The sequence below is a fragment of the Balaenoptera borealis genome, assembly GCF_965194805.1.
Source record: "Balaenoptera borealis genome assembly, chromosome: 5".
Lineage (NCBI taxonomy): Eukaryota > Metazoa > Chordata > Mammalia > Artiodactyla > Balaenopteridae > Balaenoptera > Balaenoptera borealis.
This window is the reverse complement of record NC_138862.1, coordinates 25,311,088-25,333,744: the sequence shown is the minus strand read 5'-3', so window position 1 is coordinate 25,333,744 and position 22,657 is coordinate 25,311,088. Positions and strand designations below refer to the sequence as shown.

Here is a 22,657-nt window from a genome sequence, read left to right as displayed (position 1 = left end):
ATTTCAGCCCAGGAATTCCAAATTTACTAAGGATGTCATTTGCATCTCAGATGCACAAAGATGTTTGAAGAGATGCCAGAATTCAAAAGTGTATTCCTCAACTATCATGCCTAAGAAAAATGTTTGGAAATAAAAATTTTTTTAAAAACTACCACCAAACCAGACATTAACCAAAACAAGACCTCAAAATATAGCAATGAAGAGAAGATGGAATAGTAGATTAACAGTGCTTATGAACATTAGTATAAATAAACTTGATATTTATACAACTTACACATGTGTGTCTGTGTAAATAAGTATACATAATATATAATGTATATTATTGATATATATTATTTCTATATTTATATTTATTTTGTTTTATATACATTTATGTGTAATATATAATATTATATAATTATATACAAATTTATTTATTTATTTATAGAATAACTCAAAATGGATGAATGTATACTTTCTGGTATTGCTTGAAAGCAGCATAAGACTCACAGAAAGATAGTTCTAGTAAGAACTATACTATCTTAGTCAAAATCCAAGATAGGCATGAAGCATCAGAAAAAGGAAGTTCAAGTTGTTCCATAGGTCTCATTGTGTGAAAGGGGAAATGGGGAGACTTTTAAAGTATTCTCAATATAGTTTTCTATACAGAAATGTAGTAAGAGAGAATTAAAGAGCATGAGGCAGTATAAACAGTGCCTTTCAGTGAGAGAAGCAATTGTTAACTTGTAATAAAAGTAAAATCATCTGATAAAGAGAGAGGAATGGTAAATTTCAATTCATGGGAAAGAAATGCAGTAAAAAAATCCAAATTAACAGTGGTTGAAAATAGGAACTGATAAAGTCAGCACAGATAAAGGAATCTCTGATATAAAATAAGCAATAAACTTGAAGAAAAACAAGTATATGAATACTTAAATTAAAAATGAAAGAACTGAATTAATTGATAAACTTTACTTATGATTTCAACATCTTAATAAAAAATACATTTCAGATAAAATAAAAACAATTCAACTTTAAAGCAGGTAGGACATAAAAATTCAAGTAAGGTATCTCAGGTGTTGAGTGAAAAGAAGCAGATACATGCTATAAAATATGTGAACCTAGAAGAATCAGATGACCAAACAATTGAGAGTTATGGGATTGTGATGACTTATTTTAATAAATTATAACAACACAGCAATAATGTAACCCAACTTTAGAATTATAAAATCAGAGACCACTACATCTATATGGCAGTGGAGTGTGGAAATATTGATCTTAATAGTTGGCTTAAAAAGAAACAAAAATCCAGCATCACAGGAATACTAGAGAAACTGAAAAAATATGTTGGGACCCTTCACATAATTTATCAACATGGCATTTTTCACAGCGACCTGAAACCTGTTAACTTTCTGATGGAATGCTAAAGCTAATTGATTTTTTGGGTTGCAAACTTTATATAACCATCCAGGCACAACATGCATTGATTAATATTGTAAGGTTGGTACAGTTAATTATAGATTACCAGAAATAATCGAAAATATATTTTCCTCAAGAGAAAACAGAAATCAAAATCAAAGTTAAGCCTTCAAAGTGATGTTTGATCTTTAGGATCCATTCTCTATTAATGACTTATGGGAAAATGCCATTTCAGCATGTAAATATATTTCTAATCCATGTGCAGATTTCTAAACAATTTTAGATTGTTTAGATTTAGATTTTAGATTTAGATTTCCAAGCTATTTATCTTAACCATAAAATTAAATTTCCTGAAATGTTAGATAAATTTCTTTTAGATATGAGGAAGCGTGGCTTAATAAGGGGCTCTAAACAGGAGTATATCCATTTCTGAGCTTCTGGTGCTGTATATGATCAATTTCAAATTCACCAAAGTACTGAGATGGATAAGAGAACCATCAAAGAAATAAAACATATCCTGAACCAACTTGTTGGTCCAAATTCTCCTAAATCCATTTTGAAAGTTGTTAGAACTTTATGTTAGTAGAGTAGTGTTGAAAGTAATGATTCATCTTCATCATCTAAGCCTTTTGGAAAAAAATGTGTAGAAATGGCTTGCAGCTACTCATAACCTGTCAAATAACACCTATAAAAATATTGGACTGTTGTACTCTTTATTGTCTTCAGAAGTCGACTCTTGAAGATGACTTTGCTCTGAAATTTTATGTTTCAATGGATAATCCCCCAAAGAAAACTCTAAAAATAGCAACCACTGATGGTACCATATGCAATAAATTCTAGAATTGTTTTTCACTGTCGTGTAGTTTACTATGAGTCTAATGTACCTGATGTGTTTTCACATTAGAATAAATGTTGGAAAATTGAAACATTGGGAAAATCATGTAAAAAGTTTTGTAGAATAAAATGAAACTAAAATTTCAAAGAATAAAAGGAGAGAGAGAGAGAAATGAAAGAAAGGAAAAAAGGAAGGAATTGATCCATCAGAAGACAAAGACTGTCATACTGGATTAAGAACTAACACCCAGATATGTTATATTCAGAAACAAAGATTCTCAAAATGAAGTGATTTTTTTTAAAAAAAAGTTGAAGATGTAGGAATCAGCAAAGAAAGAAGCACAGTCAAAACAAGACATGTGGAGAAGAAATACTAAGAGAAAGTAACATTAAAGATTATAAATCAATAAAAAGGATGGAGACATCCATCGTGTATTAATAAAATACAGCAGGGACATGGATTTTGCAGCCATAAATCTATTTGTATGAACCACAATAGCATCTAAATGCAATGAAAACGACTAGTAAAATTAGAGGAAGTGTTCAAAAGAACTTTTTAATCCTAAGATCTTATTAAAAACTAATGACAAATATTTATTAAGTAATGCAATCAATAAACTTAATTTAAAAGTACCATAAAGAGCCATAAGTCTTTCCAATTACAAGGATGTATATACTTTCTTATGTCCAAATAACATTTACACTTTTTAACTATCATTCTTCCATTCAAAGCAGCATTTCTAAAACAGATTTTTAAGATGTTCACAAGATACTTTGTATTCAGAAACAAAAGTGTTCTATGACTAAGAACATAGTTTCAAGAAAGTTTGTACATATTTTATATCCCCTCTTTGAAATGACATACATGTGCATATATATATATATGTATACATTACATGATTTGAAATATTTTATTAAATTTTTGTCTATATGAAAGTATGTTCTTTCCTCTTCTCCTCTTATCATGATGGTGAAGGCATCTAGTTTCTTATCTCAGGCTAGTCTCTCTCCTTATGTCCACCCTTTTTCTCAGAATCTTCAAATTCTTCTATCATCTGGCTATTACTCACCAGCCTAAAGATCAAAAAGCTAATAAGTTAAGTGAGTGTGGATCAATGGAAATACGTCATCCAGTCCAGAAAACCAATTATAGTTCAGCAGTGTGAAATTTTTATACCATAGAGGTGGTGTATAATAGATTTAAGGATATTTTTAAGAAAATAGATCATTGCAAGCAAATGATGCATTCAACATCATTTTCAACATTCTCCATTTTCCCTTCATATTAATTTTAAGAGTTTGCAAAAATGTTGAAAAATAATTCTTATTTAATACTAAATTGTATTTTTTCTTGACTATTTTTATTCTTGCTCTATAACAGTTGTGGTCCTGACAGGTGTATGGGGAAGGTGATAGGTACTGTTAAAGATCCAGTGAATTTATGCCAAATTTTGTTTTGCTTAATAATGCTGTTGAAAGATAGTCCAAAGAACAGGTGTAGAAAATATGTCACAAAAGAATGAGAGTTAGATTCTAAAAATAAAGGCAAAAAAGATTGATAGAGCATATAAATAAGAAAAATTCTCTTTATTTTCAACCTACTACAGTCTCTAGTAAAACAATACATAATGTAATATCCATAATATAATAAACATAATGTAATATAAAGTGCTCAATATTTGCCAACTAAAGTACCAAGAGATTTATATACATTACCTCCTTTAAGCCTCTCAATATCACTTTGAGGTTGTAACTATTATTATCACCACTCACTCTTTAATAACTATTAATGGCCTCTCTCCACAGCTGAAATATTAGATTACAATATAAAAACAATAGCAAATATACAATTTTTAAACCTGGAAATAAATTCTGTCCATTATTTTGAATTAAATCCTAAGGCACTGAGACATTATACACTTTTTTTTTTTTTTATCGTCCTCTGAATCACTGTTTTCTCTCTGGATTCAATAAACGTAAAGACTTTAATGGTGTGATTTCTTTGAATAATTAAAGAGGAGTTGGCCCACGCTCTGACAGAGTGCTGTACCCTCTGAAAGCAGCATTTCATTCTGTCCCTTCTTTACTTGTCATGAGGTCAAAGGCTTGCTCTTTAGTGCACTAAGTGCAGTCAAATGGCCTTACAAGTAAACATTCTTTACAAGCGAAACCTCCAGGTAGACCATAACTTTTCTAACTTGTTGAATTCACCTGACAGGACAAGAAATACTGCTCCAGAGAGCTGTAGCCAGCGGCACTTAACATTCACAACCAGACTTGCACTTTGCTTTCCAGAAGCAATCATATTCCCTCAGTCAGGTCCCTCCTCTTTCTGGAGTCTCTTTTGTTCTGAGCTGTAAGAATACAGTAAAATGGATATTTTATAAACAGGCACATACAATGATAAGAAATACATTACTAGTGACATGAGAAGTACTGCATAAGAAATAATAGAACAAAAATGATACATTAGCTGATCTTAAAGACAATATAAGCTTACATAAAAGAAACTAAAAACAGTGAGACTGAGTTTTCCTTTACACCAGTGTTTTAAATTTTAAAAAGCATGAAATCATCTTTTTAATTTTATAATAAATTTCATTTTAATGAAAAGTATTCATTTTAATTATCAAATTTTAATCGTTTAAAATTATGTTTAATTTGGACAGTCACTCTTCTTTTAAGTTTTATTCTATTTAATTATAATTTTCAGAATTTAAGAACATGAACCTTATATAAATATAGAATAAATACATGTCAAAGATTTTATTTAGCTCATTGGCTAACTAATGAGGGACCAGTCACATGGAAAGGCTGATTCCAACAAGATCTGACGAATAAGTGTTTGCATAGTCTATAAGGAAAGGCATTTAAGTAGAATATTAGAATAAGATCACTTGGTTACCTATAATACCAGTTTATATCCTAAAAGATGGTGATATCTTTTCTACTAAACAGATATCTACAAGTAAGCATGTAACTTTCTGGTGTCTAAGCACTAACCAATTAGCATATAAAGTCAAAACAAAGATCCATTCTCTAGAAAATCAAATAATCCTTGGGTAGACCTGTTAATACTGCAATATGACACTGAAAGGATATACAGATATGCTTTCGTCTTATTTTCTAGGTTTAGAGCATGTTTTCTCTTAAAGGTCCTTCTATTGGCGGGAGATCATCTGAATACCACTCAGAAATTCTAGTGTGCCTAAATGATGGAATTTGTCAAGACATTTGAAGATGGTTTATAAAGGGAAAGATAATTACACAATAAAGGCCAGTAAGTTAGTATGCCTAGCAAGATATTTTAAAAGGTTGTAGGTTGCATCTGCAAATTATTTTGAAATTTCTAAAACACTAAGAGTTTTATATACTTCAGGTGATATAATTCAAATCTCAAAGAAAAAAAAAAACCTTCAAGTAAGTATAAGAATATCTTGTATAAATTTTGAATATGTCAATATAGTGGAAAAAGGGAAAAATACTTTGTGAATTAGATCTGATTAGCCAAGTTAGTGAATTATGAAATACGTAAGAACTCATGATTTAAATTTCATGTATTAAACTTGAACAATATGGTAACCAATACAATGTATTCTAAAGAGATGAAAAGTTTTTCATACATTATATATCTCTGATAATTCTGTCTTTATGCTTTTATAACAAATTACTTTTCCTTATGATATGTATTTTACATTTATAAAATTTCATTAAAATATATACAGGCAATAAAATCATGGTAATTGGTTTTATTCTGTACTTCTGGAAATTAATATTCTAATTAATCTAATAATATAATACGCAAATTATGATGGCAATGACTTTGTAATAAAGCTACCATGCTTATTTACATAGCAGACTTTGTAATGATGCTACCATGCTTATTTACATATGCTTATTTACATAGCAGAAAGGTACTTTCTAAGTTTAAAATAGTATGTAAGCACACTTTATTATTCATTTATTAAAACCCTTTACCCACATGAAAATAGTTTTTGATAACATATGTTTTCCAGTTTTATTTTTAAACATTATCATAAGCCATGTTTACTTTCAGAATATTATTTTCTTTTGAAAATCTGCCTGTAGTACCTTTATTTAAATGTGTGTATTCATCTAACATTTGATCATTCTAGAACAAACAAAATAGAAAATAAGATTGAAAAACTTTACATTAATGAATGAGGTGATTGTATATAATTTATTTTTTATTATTTAACTTAAAAAAAATTCTTGCTTTCCTACATTTTCAAATAGAGAACAAAAGAACAAGTAATTGACTTAAAACATTTCACACGAGGGAAGTCTTGGAGTGAACCCCGATTTTGTTTTCCTCAAACTGCTTTAGAAGGATTGAACAAATGCCACATTTAAGTCAACATACACTGAACTGTACTTTCTTCTTTTTTTGCTGTTTTTAGGAATCAGTCTCTTGAGTTAACTGAAATTGCTAGAATACAGCTTAATAAACATTACTAACAATTTGTGTAATTGGGCAAAACTCATTTCAGTTTAGAAAAGCAAATCAATACCGTTTTGACTTTTATTAAATTACTGTTACTTAAGAGGTCAAAATTTTTGGAGTATGTACCTACTTGCTAGAGAGAAATCTATCTTTTCTTCCCAGTGCTATCCTTGATTTCTTTAAACATAGGGGAGATTATTAAATATTTTGCAGTTAGTTGTTTACTTTTTAAAATAAGAATTACTTGTTAAAATAAATTGCATGTTAAGAGTTATTATCTTGAGCTACTTTCTCAGTCATAATAGCTACATCAATAAAATAATAATCATAATAATACCAGCAACAAGAGTACATATTCTCTGCCAGAAATTAAGCTAGATGTGTTGTATAGATTATTCTTTGCCTTAAAATAATCTCTTAAAAGAGGTATCAGTATCCATATTTTCAGAAAAAAGAATGAAACATTATAGCGGTTAAATTATGTACTAAAGTACTCAGTTGGTAAATGGTTCATCCCAAGAGAAAACCTAACTTTGTCTAACTATAAAACCTATTGTCTTTTACTTAATCATAAATACAAATTAAAATAAACAGTTTGTACTCACAATGAAAATTATGTTCTGTTGCAACAGTCTATTCTATGTCTGGGTACTCTGACATCTTAGATGGCCAATTCATTCTTCTGTAAGTGATATTTATATTTGTAGTAAAGGTGAACTGAATCTCTTGCATTTGCTAGAGGTAGGAACATTCAAAAGTATTGCTTAATCAAAGTTTATATCACACTCTGGGATACTTTTCTTTTGCATACTATTTAACTCAATAACAAGAAGCATAAGAAGTTGGGATTTTTCGCAGAGTCATCACTGTTTCAGTCACTTACATGAGTTTTGAGTGATCTTTTATTTTTTTCTTTCTAAAAGTAACCCCAGAAGAAAAGTTTTCCTATTTAGGATGAAAATCTATAGAAACAATAAAAACTAACTTGATTGTCTTATTTAGCATCTGGTCTTCCCACATTCTATCTCAGAAACACAAAATAAGAGAGTATGATCCTTCCCTTTACTCAGAACATAACCAAAGAACATAAATCAAAAAGTGTTTTCAATAAACTACTATGCAGGGGAAAGGAAGAATTTCCACATTAAAAAGAAGGTGCATATATGCATGAATGGGCTTGTACTGTTTACACATTTCTAATATTAACAACTTCTACTAATAAGCTAAGGGGTGAGCTGCTCCAAATATAAGGAAATTAGCTGAAGGCTCCTAGTGAAAATGTGGCTGACTTAGCATTTTGGATCATGATTTACACTGGAGATGTAAGGTGACCTGCAGTATATATTTCATGCTCTAATTACTCCTGCCTCTGACTTGTCAGCTAAGATGATTGTTGAACTTAAAAAGGCCTGCTTCAAAATATGCCTATAATGGAGACTGGACTGATGGGAATGAGATTTGTGATATAACTTTGAAAAGTATGACAGTAAAATGAATGTGACGTCTTTCTACAAAAAGAGAAGTAAAGTAGATGTGAATTCAAAAGAAATGCAGAAGAAAAATACGCAAGGGAAAATTGACTGAAATTTAAATCTACAGTGCCTAATAGAATGATTGGTACATATGGGACTTTAATGAATGTTTGAGTAATAAACAAATAAATTCAACATAATAATTAGTAGGACTGATCTATTCTCTGAGGGAAAGTTACCCAATGTAGTGAGAAGGATAAGCGTGCAAACAAACAATGACCTAGCTCCAGGCTTCTTCTCTGAGAAAATTCCCTTTCCACCTGTCACTCTTTCAATCCTTCTGAAGACATTCTTGACAAAAAAGGTACAGTATAAGCTGAGTGAAGATATAAAAGTTTCAAACACCAAAGCCCTTTTACTTTATGGTCAGATATAAAGGATAGGCTGGCTTGTAAACTTGCTTTCTCCAACTGAGTGGGTCAGAGGTGATGGTGAGTCAGTTCAAAAACATCAAGGGGACTTTTGCACTTTTGATTTCTCTTGCCCCTTGGTGATCTACTGAAAACGTGTCTAGGTTAGCCTACTGAAGAGATGTGGGAGATCACATGGGAGAGAGCTGAGCCGTCTGGGAGCAGCTGATAGCCAGCCAAACTCAAAGATGTGAAAAAGCCCAGCCACAATCAGCAGAGCCACCTTCCAAGCCCACAGGTATTTACGGAATCAGCCAGGACCCAAAGAACCATCCAACTGACCTATAAACTTGTGAACAATAAAAATAGTACTGTTTCTCTTATTTGGGGTTTCCAAGAAGCAAAGCCTGAGACATGGATTTTGAATCAAATGATTATTAGGGAAATGCTATTAGGAAAAAGGAAGTAGAGGATGCAGGCTAGTACAAGGGAATTAAGGTAAGTAGGGATATCTCGGATCCAAAAGAGAAGACTAAAACACATATTTGTGCATTGAGGAAAGGCAGGTCATTTCCCACCCCAGTGTAAGTCAGTCATTGGCAGAGGCCTTTCTTCCAAGGGAGATAGGACTGGGGTAGAGGAGTGAAGAGTAGACTCCAGTGCTAGAAGGCTCTCATTTGGCTGAGGGATGTTCACCTTAAAGGGGGCAACTATGAGTTATCAGCCAAAACTCACAAACGCTGGGGCTTGAGCACACCTGCCATGGAACAGAATTGTGTTGGGGCACCAGCAGTACCTGCTACATTATTTTTAGGAATTAAGATAAGCAGGGATAGCTAATACAATAACCATAATGTTTTAATCATGTTCTAGGCACTGCTAAAGCTAATATTTATATTTTTAACTATTTCATGCTCAGTCAATACTAAGAGTAAGGAGCATAGATTGTTTTTACTATAAATAACAGGAAACTAAGAGAAATTTGTTTTTATTTTTTGCAGAGGGATCATATAATCAAATTATTTTCTGGAAGGAAAATTTTAGTGATATTTGATAGATAAACTGTAATGGGAAGATTCATGTCATAGAAAGACCATGAGGAGGATATAGTGATATTCTGATTAGAGACACAGAGACCCTGAACTAATCTGCATTAAGTAGATTGCTGAGAAAAAAAAAAAATCAAGACATAGTATCTTAGTTTGCTGGAGCTGCTTAACAAAATACCATAGACTAGGTGGCTAAATAATAGACATTTGGGAAACTGGCAAGTACAATATCAAGGTGCTGGCAGATTAGATTCCTGGTGGAGAACTGTCTTCCTGGGTCGTTGCCTTCTGGTTTTGTCCTCACTTGTCAGAGAGAACAATCTCTTCTCTTTCTCTTTCTCTTCCTATAAAGCCACTAATCCCATCATTAGGGTCCCTTCCGCGTGACCTCATCTAACCTTAATTGCCTCCAAAGGCCTCATCTCCAATATAGTCATTTTAGGGGTTTGGGTTTCAACATAAGCCTTCTGGGGCAGATACCATTCCGTTCAAAGTAACCACTTTGATATGGAAGATTAGGAAGACAAATTTATTGAAAAGAAATCAGAGCCTATCATTTTTAAATTCTTCCTAGATAGCAATATAGTAATGAATAGAAGGACTACAGAAGAAAAAGTTGATTTGAAGGAGAAGATTATAAAGGCATATTTGGAATTTCTGGATTTGAGAGTTTTACAATACCCAGGTAGGAATATATTACAGGCATTTGAAACAAGGTTGTAAAGTTTAGATGAGATTATGGAGTTAGAGATTTAGAAATAATTAACTTATTATATTTTTTTAAATGAATCTTTTAATTTAGGATGTTCATTTTGAAAAGTTGGATACCAGGAAGAAAGTTCTAGAAATTTTTGAAACGTTATGCTCATGCAGCAAAGAAAAAAATAACACTTTTTATTATGAAAAATCTTTATATGTGCCAAATTCTATTTAAATATTTCAAGTAATGATCTTTTAATCCTCACAAAACATGTTAGGCAAGGTCTAATATTTTTACTTTACCTATAAAAAAAAAAAGAAAAAAAAGATTGGAGGGGTTATTTGTCCAAGTTCACAGAGTTATGTGTTGAATGAGCTGAGATTTGAACACAAGCCATCTGGCCCCAAAGCCTGTGTTATTAATGTTGAAAAAATCATAAACATATTTTCTATGTTGACAGATGTCCATCTAAAATATTATTATTCTATCTGTCCACTCTATAATTATATGCTTGTATGATAGTTTATTGAATCACTCTATTATTCTTTTACTTTAAGTTTTTCACATTTTTAGAACATATCGTAAACAAGGTTTGGTTAGCATCTTGCTGGTCACTCTTTGATAAACATCTTTTTTTAATTTTCTCACTTATCTATTTCCTTAAAATATATGCCAGAGGATAGAATTGCGGATGCATAGTCTTTCAAACTTTTAAAAAGCCTTTCCTACGTAATGTTGTTATGCCACAGAAAGATTGTACGAATTTTCCAGTTCTTTGCACGCAATCACTGATTTCATGAAAGCAATCTCATTAAGATAATGGTGCAGAACTCAGATTAAACATGTTTAGGTGTAAGTGGCAGTTTGAGTCAAAATGGTGAGGCTGGCTTCCTATATTAAAGATGTTTGGTGATAAGAATAATGATAGCAAATATTACTATATTGTCAAGCATGATTCAAAGTGCTCTTGTATTGTTTTTTCATTTAAGCTACAAACCCTATAAAGCAGATATTATTATTCTCACCATTTTACAAATGAGATTACTGACAAACAGAGAAGATCACATAACCAGAAAATGTTGGAGTTAGGGTTTAAACCCAGGAATTCTTTTCTACAGGGATAATATGTTTAATCTCTTTCATTAACTGTACTGGGAGAGAAAGATGATAGGGAAAAGTTCAGAAAGTTGTCTGTGGGCTCTCAAATATTCAAGAAAATATATTGGCTGAGATGAGAAGGAAAAAGAGCAATACATAGACAACAAAAGAAAACGGTTGGAGATGGTCCCTAAATACACAAAGAACTAGCAGATTAAAACGATAGTGAGAAAGCTTCAGAGAAAATAGAGGAAAACATATCTGAGTAGGATAATTTATATATCCTACTTATGAATTTATATAAATGAGTGAATTTATTTATATAAATCATATAAATTCATAAGTTAAGGGATTTATATAAATTCATATAAAGAGAGAGTAAGGAATTTATATAAATTCATAAATAAATACCATCAATGGTATTTCAACTTGTTTCAACCTGGCAAATAGGCAATTGAGTGTTTTCTTTGTAAACTAAGTTTGCAATAAATCGTTGATTAACCAGGTTGCTTTCACCTTCAGTATTGGCCAGGATCACTAAGATAGTTGAACTAGAGCAAAATTAATGAAATATGCACTATTTAAGCCGTGCATTAGGTAGATATTAATTATTAAGGCATTAATTTATGAGCTTAAATTAAATAGCTCCACAGACAGCATACAACCTCTGTAAGTACTCATACATTTAACCTTACAACTAATACAATAAATCAGAAATTATCAAGTTAAAGAGTTTTATTTCTCTCAGAGTAAATGGATTACCAAGAATTGCATGAGGATTGCTTTTCTAATTATCAAAAGAGAGTAAGACTCACTGGTTAATATATGTGAAAGTGTATATTTAATATTATAAACTAAAATATAAAGGTCTAATCCTCTGCTATAAATTCATTTCTAGATACAGGCTGTTCCATTTCAAACTGTCTTCCTCATTTCAAACTTTTTTCATTATAACACTTAGAATTTGAAAGTTTAGGAAGGAATTAAAACAAATTTCAATAAATAAACAAAAATATGATTATTGTGCTCTTTTTCATTTTATTTAACTAATGAATTTGTTCATTTCTACCTTATATAACTAGTATTTTTTTTTTAATTTTTTTGTTATAATCCACAGAGAGCAACATTTGTCTTTGATTTCTAAAACTTATATTAAGTCTGGATGTAAGTTTTCATGCTTGCTATAAACATGGCTTAACCTGTATGCATTAACTGTATAATAGTAAAGGGTGTTAAAAGGCGAGTTTATTTGTGGGCCATTTTGTCTATCTCTTCAATTACAATTATTCCTGAGTGTGGCTTTTCATGTAACAATTTATTCAAGAGAATTTGAATTGCCTTAATTGTGCCATGTGTAGTTACAAGGTTTTTGTTTTTATTAAAGTTATCTCCTAAAAGAATAATGGTATGATACTGTAAGCTATAAAACATAATGTGGTGTGGGTGTATAATGATTTTTAAGCAGGAGTTTTGACTGTGGAAGTTATTTGTTCTAGCCAAGAAATGTTCAGGTTCTGTATTTTAGTTGAGAGTATTACCTATAGGAGCTCAAAAAAAATAAAACCAAACAAACAAAAAATATGCCACAACCATAAAGGAGGCAATCATTTTCTACTTGAGCTAAGATACCAGGGAACTTCTTGACATGAAAGAATAATTTCTAAAGAAGCCTCCAGTTATTGAGAGACAGACAGGAATAGTGCTTTATTGACTTTGGTCTATTTAAATCGATCCCTGCATTTATCTTAAGTAAAATGAAAGGAAAATCTTCATTTGAAAGTAATGACAGATCTTAAAAAAATTAAAGCTCCAAATTGATATACTACTTCATTGATTGCCAACCTCGATGAAAAACTCCCTTTTGTTTAAGCTAATATTACAGATCTATATCACCTTCCAGTTTTAATTTTCTTCACTTCTATTTTTCAGGTCAATTTCTCATATTAGCAAGAATTTTAGAACCAGGTCTAATATCAGCTTGTCCATCCTAGCACCGGCTATAAGCCTGAGAGATTCCCATGTTTATTGTGTCTTCGGTGTCTCACAATACTTCAAATATTTTATTTAATATATATTTATTGAGTGTCTAGTTTTACTCTGTTGCTATGTAAAACATAAAAGGGATAGAGTTGAATCAAATAGAACTTTGGGCCTCTTTATTAGGAAAGTAGGCAAAGAAAGGAATGAAACAAAGTGCTGTATCTCATAAAGCAGACACATGGACCAACTAGAGGACAAAAAGGAGAGAGTGGTTACATCTGTAAGTCCTCTTGGAGAAGGCCTATAAACAAGAGAGGTTAGACCAATTACCTTTAATATGATTATTGATATGGTTAATTTTAAATTGATCACCTTGATATTTGTCTTCTATTTGTCCCAACTGTTGTTTGTTCCCTTTCTCCTTTTTCTGCCTCCTTCTGAATTCATTGAATATTTTATATGATTTCATTTTATGTCTTCTGTTGGCTTTTTAACTATAACACTTTTTAAGTTGATAGTTGCTTCAGTGTTTATGGTGAACATCTTTAATCTATCACCTTCTACTTTTAAGTGATAGACTGTGTCATTTATAACATAAAAACCATACAAGAGTATACATCAATTTCTCCCTTCCTAGCACTGATGCTATTGCTGTTTTACATTTTTTTCTTTCTATTTTGTAAAACTCACAATTCGTTTTTGTTATTTTTGCTTTAAATTGGCAATTGTCTTTCAGAGAGATTCAATAATGAAAAATGCTGTTTTGTATTTGCCCATACTTTGGTTTGCAGTGCTCTTTATTCTTTTGCCTAGTTCCAGATTTCAAACTGGAATAATTTTCTTTCTGCCTTTAACATTTCTTCATGGATTTGGGACATAAATTCATTCTTTTATTTTATGTTTAAAAATGACATTATTTTTGCTTTCAATATTGAAAATATTTTCACTGGGTATGCCATTCAGAGGTGACTGTTCTTTTTCCTAAGTACTTATAAGATATCGCCAAACTATTTTCCAGTCTGTATGCTGCCAGAGAGTAACCTGCTATTACTCTGATATCTATTCCTCATAAGTGATGTGTCTTTTTTCTCAGTTTTAAGTTTCTCTATTTATATGGTTCTTAGCAACTTGTTTATAATGTAACTTGGTGGAGTTTATCTCATGTTTCTTGAGCTTGAGGTCCATTGAACTTTTGATATATGTGAGTTTATAATTTTCATAGAATTTAGAAATTTGGCCATTATTTATTGAGGGTTATTTTTGTTGATGTTGTTCCCTCCTCTTCTATCTTTCAAGGACTCCAATTATTTGTGGATTAGACCACTTGAAGTTGCCCCCCCCCCCCAGTTCACCATTGCTGTGTTCATTTTCTTTTTGATAATTTCTATTAATATTTATTTCTTCAAGTTCTTTCATCTTTCATTATGCAGTGTCTATTCTGCTGTTAATCTCATCTAGTCTAATTTTTTCATCTCAGACCTTAGAATTCTCATCTCTAGAACTCTAATTTGAAACTTTTTTATCTCTCCCATAGTCTACTTAATATGTACAATCTTTTGTCTTCTTCAATATATAGTATACAATTATAATAACTCATAAGATTCTTATCTATATTTTTAACATCAGTAACATTTTTTTAGTTTGCTTCAATTGACAGGTTTTCTCCTCAGTGTGGATCATAAATATTTCCTTCCTCTTGCACACCTGGGAATTTTTGATTGAATGCCAGCTACTGATTTTTATTTTGTTAAGTGACGGATATTTTTATTCTGAAAAGTATTCTTGAGCTATATTCTGGGTGAAGTTAAGTTTCCTGGGGGCATTCTGATCCTTTTGAGGATAGATAGCTAGATTCTGAGCACTCTTCCTAATGCCCCATGAATTATGGGATTTTTCTATTCTGTGTGAGTTCTTGGCACTGTTATAATTCTTTCAGGTGGTTCTTTCTCTGGTCCTGGGTAATTTCCTCCATTGCATTCATTAGTCATCACTCATCTGAAAACCTGTGGGGGACCCTCTGTTGATCCCTAGAGCTGTCCCTTGATTTAGCTATCTCCTCTCCAGTATTCTGCACTGTAAATCCTAGCCTGCTTATTCTTTCCATCATCCCAGCTCTGGTTCCTAAATACAGGGAGACTGCCAGACTCCACAAGGATTACCTTTCTTGGTACTGTGGCCTAGAAACTCTCTCCAGACATGAAGTTAGGCTAATTACAAGACTCACCTCATTTGTTTCTTTTCTCTTAAGGATCATTAAGCTTTACTGCCTGATGTCCAATGTCTTGAAAACCATTATATTTTATATTTTGTCTGCTTTTTATTTGCTTTAACTGGAAAAATAAATCCAATTCCTATTATTCCATCTTGGCCTGAAAAGTAAGTGCAGCCTTTATTTTTGAATATTCCTTTTATAGATGCATGCTATACAGACATTAGTCAATTCAATGATTTTTTAATTTCCAGAAAACAAATTACTATAGTGTGCTTTAGAAGCTAAAATACATAGTTTGAATTATGTTTTGAAACAAAGCACTTTTGTTTTAAAATTTTGAGTTCTTTATTAAGTGACTCAGGTTTTAATGAAGCTGAAATAAAAACTAATATTTCTAATATGATTATTACCTTTCTGTGTGCTACAACCAATAATTCCTGCTGGGTGATAGGACTCTGGGCTTCCTATGAAATGATTCTAGCTTAAAATTCTAGATTGCTACATATTAACCCCCAGCTCATGCAATCTCATTGTTTCTTGTTCCTAGGAAGCACATAACTGAGTGACAGTATTCAGGAAACCTCCCTTATCCCAGAGAATGGTTGAGAAGTTGGATCTTAGGCCTGTTAAAATAATTGCTACTTTCAGAAGATGTCAGCGGCAGCTTTCCATCTCTATAAGGACTCAGTAAACCCAGGTGATAGCTCCTCCAAATGGAAATATATTATGATATCTCTTGCTTTGTGCAGCCATATCTGTGCAGATAAGTTTCTGTATTTTTTCTATGAAAAAGTAATATATTTTAAATATGTCCATTTGTACTTTCTGTACAATACCATCTTTTAATGACACCTACACTTTTCATAATTAATAATATCCCTGATATAAAATCTGTAGAGAAATTAAGATATCACTTCTTTAGTACTAATAGTTTAAACGTAAAAGTTAAAAGAAACAGTCTTCTTCCAGTATTGGCCTAAAATTGTGAAAGGGATAATTTCATACAGAAGAAATCTACAAAAGTGCTTGAAAAAAATCAAGTAATCTACATGCATCAAATCTGGAGGAATTTGAGATATAGTGCAAATAAGGCTCAATGGAAGAAAAGCGATAAGGGGGGAACCCACAATTTCCTTTACTTTAAGTAGAGCCGACGCTGGCAGAAATATAGCAGTACCCACTATTTTGATGAGCTACAACCTGCAAATGAGGTTACATTTTAGAACAGGAAATAAAGTTCATTGCTTAATGACTTCCATCAATGCTGAGGAAGAAAATACAGAAGCATCTATGACAAGAAATCTAATGATAATATTAAGAATAACTAACACTTATATGGACTAACCATATTCCAGGAACTTTTCAAATTTTGTAATGCATATAATCCCATTTGACCCTCAAATAACCCTATGAAATAGGTATTATTGTTATTATTAGGAATCAGACTCAATCAATGGTTTGACTACAGTGGATCTTATCAGAAAATGGGCCCTTTTTCTTCATGGGAATCTACATGAATGACTCAGATAGTTCAGCCAGCAACTGTAATCTGTTTCCACAGCTGATGACCCCAAAGAGGGGTGACTTTTAATCTAGTAGTTTTCCACGTGATGGACCAAACATCTAGGTCATAAGCAAAAGAACAACAGTCAGAGTTCTTACTTCTAAACAGAAAGACCTTGTCTGGTGTTAGTTCTTTAGAGCTGGGAATTAGGCTAAACAGCTGCAGCATCCCAGCAGACATTTGGTTTCTTTTTTTTAATAAAATTATTTATTTTGTTTATTTATTTTTGGCTCTGTTGGGTCTTCGTTGCTGTGTGTGGGCTTTCTCTAGTTGAGGCGAGTGGGGGTTACTCTTCACTACAGTGTACGGGCTTCTCATTGTGGTGGCTTCTCTTGCTGTGGAGCACGGGCTCTAGGTGAGTGGTCTTCAGTAGTTGCAGCACACGGGCTCAGTAGTTGTGGCTCTTGGGCTCTAGGGCGCAGGCTCAGTAGTTGTGGCACATGGGCTTAGTTGCTCCACAGCATGTGGGATCATCCAGGACCAGGGATCAATCCCATGTCCCCTGCATTGGCAGGCAGATTCTCAACCACTGCACCACGAGGGAAGCCCAATCTGGTTTCTTTTTAGCTGAACCATCAGTGAACCAGACCTAGGCACCTAGGGGAACCTCTATGAACTAAACACCCTGGTGACAGTAGCTTTGCTTCAAGAGGTGGAGTGGGACAGAAAGTCTCCGTACAACCAAGCTATAGCTGCTAGTTTTTCATGTAAAGCCAAGATGCAACTGGGGCCAGTAGCTGTGTTTTTTAATATACCACTTCCATTTTGGGACCCTTCATACTGTGATAATCACTGGGTCCCAGTAGACCCACCACAAAATGTAGATATCAGACCAAAGAGTCATATGGCCTCTATGGGTCAAGCATTTACTTTCAACAAGAGCCCAGTAGCAGGCTAATAGCTACTTCTCCAAAGAGGTGTACTTGGAAGCTGTATCAGGGAGACTTTAAGTTCAAAACTCCAAGGAGCACCTCTGGGTAGAAGCTATCTCCCTTTTCCAGAGGTTCCAAACAACAAAATCATCAGTCACAGAGACTTTTCTGTCTTTTTTCCCAAAATGGCCAACAAGGGGCTAGGGCTTCTTTTTGGTGGCAGGGGTCTGAAGAGGCAGCATTTTTTCCTTGACTGCCAGATGGATAATCATGAATCTCCCCACATAGTCCCAAAACACTTTTGGTACTTATCAAAGGAATAGGTTTTATCAGCTACCCTGCTGACAGAGATATGATAACAGGACAATTGAGACTCCTGTTTTTGACCTACCATACACAGACATCATCTGTATAAGGAAAGCATTGGACATAAGATGACAAAGGATCTCATGCTAAATCATGACCCACCCACTGGTGGTAAATGCTATGGAAGTTTGTCTCCCTAGTCTCTCTCTACTTACAGCTCTTCCTTGATCATGCTGATTGTCTGGCACTTGTGGGATGGCGAAGTTGAAGTAACCCATCAATTCCTACCATACATGCAGGTGTAGAAGCAACAAAAACAGTGCAATTAATTAGCCTAAAGGGCCCCACATACAAGGTCATGTTAGTTTTCTTTTCCCACAGTGAACCTTGCTGAATCCCAACAGTTGAATCCCGAAGTCTCCTCCTCACACAAGTCTGGGTAGGATGGAGATTTGGGCACCTGCATCTAACAGAGCCAAAAAGTTTGTGTCCCTCCTTCCCCCCAAACTATTTTCCCAAATTATATCCACAGAAGACTCAGCCTCTTTTCTCAAAGCAGCTGAGAGGGGGCAAGAAGAGAGAAAACAGCTTTCTACCAGTAAGTCACAGTTACTTTCCATGTCAAACAGACCGATGACTCAATCAAATTTCCACTGTTTTCAGTTTACTCAAAGCCCTGTGTACCAGCTTTGGGACTCCTTGACTCATCCACTTCCTGCCTAGAGGAGTAAACAACAAGAAAAGACTCATTTGTGTAGCTTGTTTCAAGCTTACTTCCCACTCTTCATCAATTAAAAGTTGAGGGATTGCCCTTAACTGCACCCCACCACTTCTTGCCTACAACTTGAGAACATTTGCTACTAGTCCTGGAAAGTATTCTCATGTCCCTTAACCTGGCCACATAGGATCTTTTTACTTTCTTCTTTTAGAGAGCCATGTCTCTGTTGGTATCCTATCCTCCAATTGTCTCCAAAATTGTCACAAAATGTCTAAGACTTTGCCCTATTTACAAGCTAATGTTAGGCTATCACAATTATATATAGATATTGGCAGAAGACATGAGTCTCCTGTGTCAGTATCAGCTTCAGATTTGCTTTGGTTCCCCTTGTTTCACAAATCCCAAGAAAAAGGTACAGAGGTAAGCACAGGTAGATGCTGCACTCAGTGGGCTGGTGTCATAGCTGAGAAACCCCAAGCTTAGAAAACCCCCAATTTTATAAAGGGGCCTACAAGCAAACCTACCTAACCTGTGGCCCAGAGAGTTACATTGTCCTTATTATCTTAAGAAATAATTCTGCCCTCTGGCCCTCTGTCTTACAAGGGTTTTGCATTACAAACAAGGCTTTATCTTCCAAGGGTTTTGCTATTAAAAAATACCCTTGAAAAGATTGTCTTGAACAAAAATTGTCATAGATGTACAGAAACACCATGGAGAATTGCCTCCCAAAGCAATATTTTCCATCTTCCTTTTCCAATAAGTGCCTCCAGGAAAGGGAAGGCAAAAGGGAAGAGACTTCTGGGCAATATTATAGGGACTCCCTTCCCCACCTCAAATGGAGAAGCCATATTTTTGTATGTACTGGAACTTTAAGAGACAAATATCAGTCTGTACAAAATATTTTTATAGTAAAAATAACACTATAAAATTATTGGTTTTAGAATAAAAGGAAATGATTTTTTGTAAACCCATAGAATGTCATCTTTGCAAAGACTAATTGTATGCATTTGTTTATACTTTAGATATTTGTGTTCCCTAGAGTTCCAGTGTAGCTTGAGTCTTACTGTGTACTGACAAAATAATGAAAGAGAAATTAAAGACACTGGAGGATTTACTGAATATCTGATTATGATAAATTGTAGGTACATTTTAATAAAGATATTAAAACATCAGTGTGAAAGTAAAATACAGATATCTGATTATTTCATGAACATCACAATATTATGGGTGGGAATAAAAGAGAGAGAAAAGATTTAACATGAAAAAAGAAAAAAAATCCACTATTTATGACATCTGTAAGTCTCTAGAAGTTGGGGGGAGTAGCAGAGATAAGGAATCTTGTTAGGGTTTATATGGGGAATATATCTTTTAAACTATGCATGCATTCTCACTCATTGCATGTAATGAGTAATGTTAATTATGAAAATTATACTAAGGATGTGAAGAGTATGCAGCCAGACTGGGGAAAAAAGAAAAGAAAAGAAAAGAAAAGAGAAAGTAATATTGAAGAATCACTGACTGGCATCTGGCATTGAAGAATAAAATACAACATTTAAAATGTGTATTGGCTTCTCTTCACTGTGAAAACTGGATTCAGTGGTGCCATTGCTGTCAGGGCTGAGAAGGACTCAAGCACCGAGGAAAACTACTGCCTTTGGTTTCCAAGATGTAAGCAACAAATGTCTTTTAACTTTTGGCAACTCCAGTGCTTGCTTTATTGTAAAATCTCAAAGGCTGATAAAATAGGAAACAGAAGTATACTTTGACTTTGTAGTTGACAAACCTATGAATGGGAAAATATGTTTGCACTCTGCCTAAGACTGCTTGGTATTCTTCATGGCAAAGGCAATCCCTTCCCCCATTAATCCCAAGCATCAGGCATTACCATCAGCAAATTTTACCTCAGTGCCACAAATAGGTACTAAAATGAAGAATTTATCATCTCTTTTTCCTTTCTCCGCTAAATAATTATCCTGACTTTGACACTCTCCTTTTTTCTTATATCTTAATATAATAAGAAAGATGGAAGGACCAGAAAGAGAAATTCAAATAATGTTTCTTTCCCTGGAGTGGGGTCTTGGGGAGTGGAGATTTGTATGACTATGGGTATTACTCATTATCTCTAAATATAAATGTTAATCCTTGCATCTGATCTTTCTAAAACTCTATAAAGCATTCCTAACACTATTTAATTTTAATAAGATGTTTACTCAAAGATGATTCACCTAATTCCAAATGTGACAAAATAAACCTGAAATGCCTGGAAAAATCAAATACAGTCATCTCTCCAGTTGCTCCAAGAAAGTAATCGCAATAACTGCTATAAAGAACAAAATAGTCAGTCAGTAAATAGTCAGTTAATATATACGTATTTAGAGTTTATTTTGTGATAGACTGTAATATGTGTTTGCAATATACCAATGAGCAAAGACAAAGTTCTGCCTTAAGGAGTCAATATTCTGATAAGTTAAGATAACATATGATGGGGGGGTGGAGTCAAGATGGTGGTGTGGGAAGACGTGGAGTTTGCATCTCCCCACAACTAGGGCACCTGCCAGACACTGGTGGGGGACCTTGACGCCCAAGGGGACGGGAGGAAGCCCCAAGCAAACTGGTAGGATGTGGGGGGACTGAGGGGGGAGAAGAAGTGGAGGCCAGACAGGACCAGTGTCCCTGAGGGATAGCTGAGAGGGAGGAGGGGTTCCCATGCCTGGAGGGACACTCAGAGGCTTGGATCAGGGGAAGCATGCCCAGCATATCCCCTATCCAATCAGCTGGGGAAGTCTGCCTGGCTCTTGGACCAGGTCCTACACCCTTAGAGGCCCAGAGGAGGGTGTTTGCCATCCCCACTCAGGCCTGGGAAGCTTGCTGGGCTCCCAGGTGGGGTCCCCCACCCCCTGAAACCAGAGGCAGGAGGCACGCCTGGGCCCCTTCTATTCAGTTGAGCCTAAGCCCCACCTCCCCACACCCCTAGGGTGTTTTCAAGCCCTGTGGGTCCTAAGCATAGGCTCTGCCCACCACCCGAACCCTGCCCCTGCTTAGGCCCCGCCCTCCACAGCCAAGGTCTTTTCCACCTTTTTTTTTTTTTTTTTTTTTTTTACTATTGTGCTTCTGTTTTACTTTCCGGTTGTTGTTTCATCTATATTTTTATTTTTATATTCTTTCTAACATATCTGTTAGTTTCCTAGTCTAATTTTTTTTTTTTTTTACTTTGTTATTTTTCTCTTTTTATTTTTTGCCATGCTGTGCAGCTTGCGGGATCTTGGTTCATGAGCTGGGGGTCAGGCTGAAGCTCCTGTGGTGGGAGCTCCGAGTCTGAACCACTGGGCTAACAGAGAAACTCCGACGCCAGGGAATATTCATCAGAGTGAGGTCTCCCAGAGGTCCTCATCTTGGCACCAAGACCCAACTCTACCCACAGCCTACTAACTCCAGTGTTGGAAGTCTCAGGCCAAACAACTAGTAAGACAGGAACACAATCCCACTCATTTAAAAAAAAAAACGAGAGGGCAAAAAAATAAGTCACAGGTGAAGGAGCAAGGTAAAATCCTACAGGACCAAATAAATGAAGAGGAAATA

The 22,657-nt window shown here is 34.1% G+C and overlaps 1 long non-coding RNA gene across 1 annotated transcript in view; it reads left to right on the top strand.

Annotated features, from left to right (window-relative positions):
- Positions 1-2,473: 2,473 nt before the first annotated feature.
- LOC309628728 overlaps positions 2,474-22,657 on the top strand; it is a 339,485-nt gene continuing 319,301 nt past the window's right edge. The window contains exon 1 of the long non-coding RNA XR_014244675.1: positions 2,474-17,615. This is a non-coding gene — a long non-coding RNA (uncharacterized lncRNA). The remainder of the gene's footprint in view (positions 17,616-22,657) is intronic.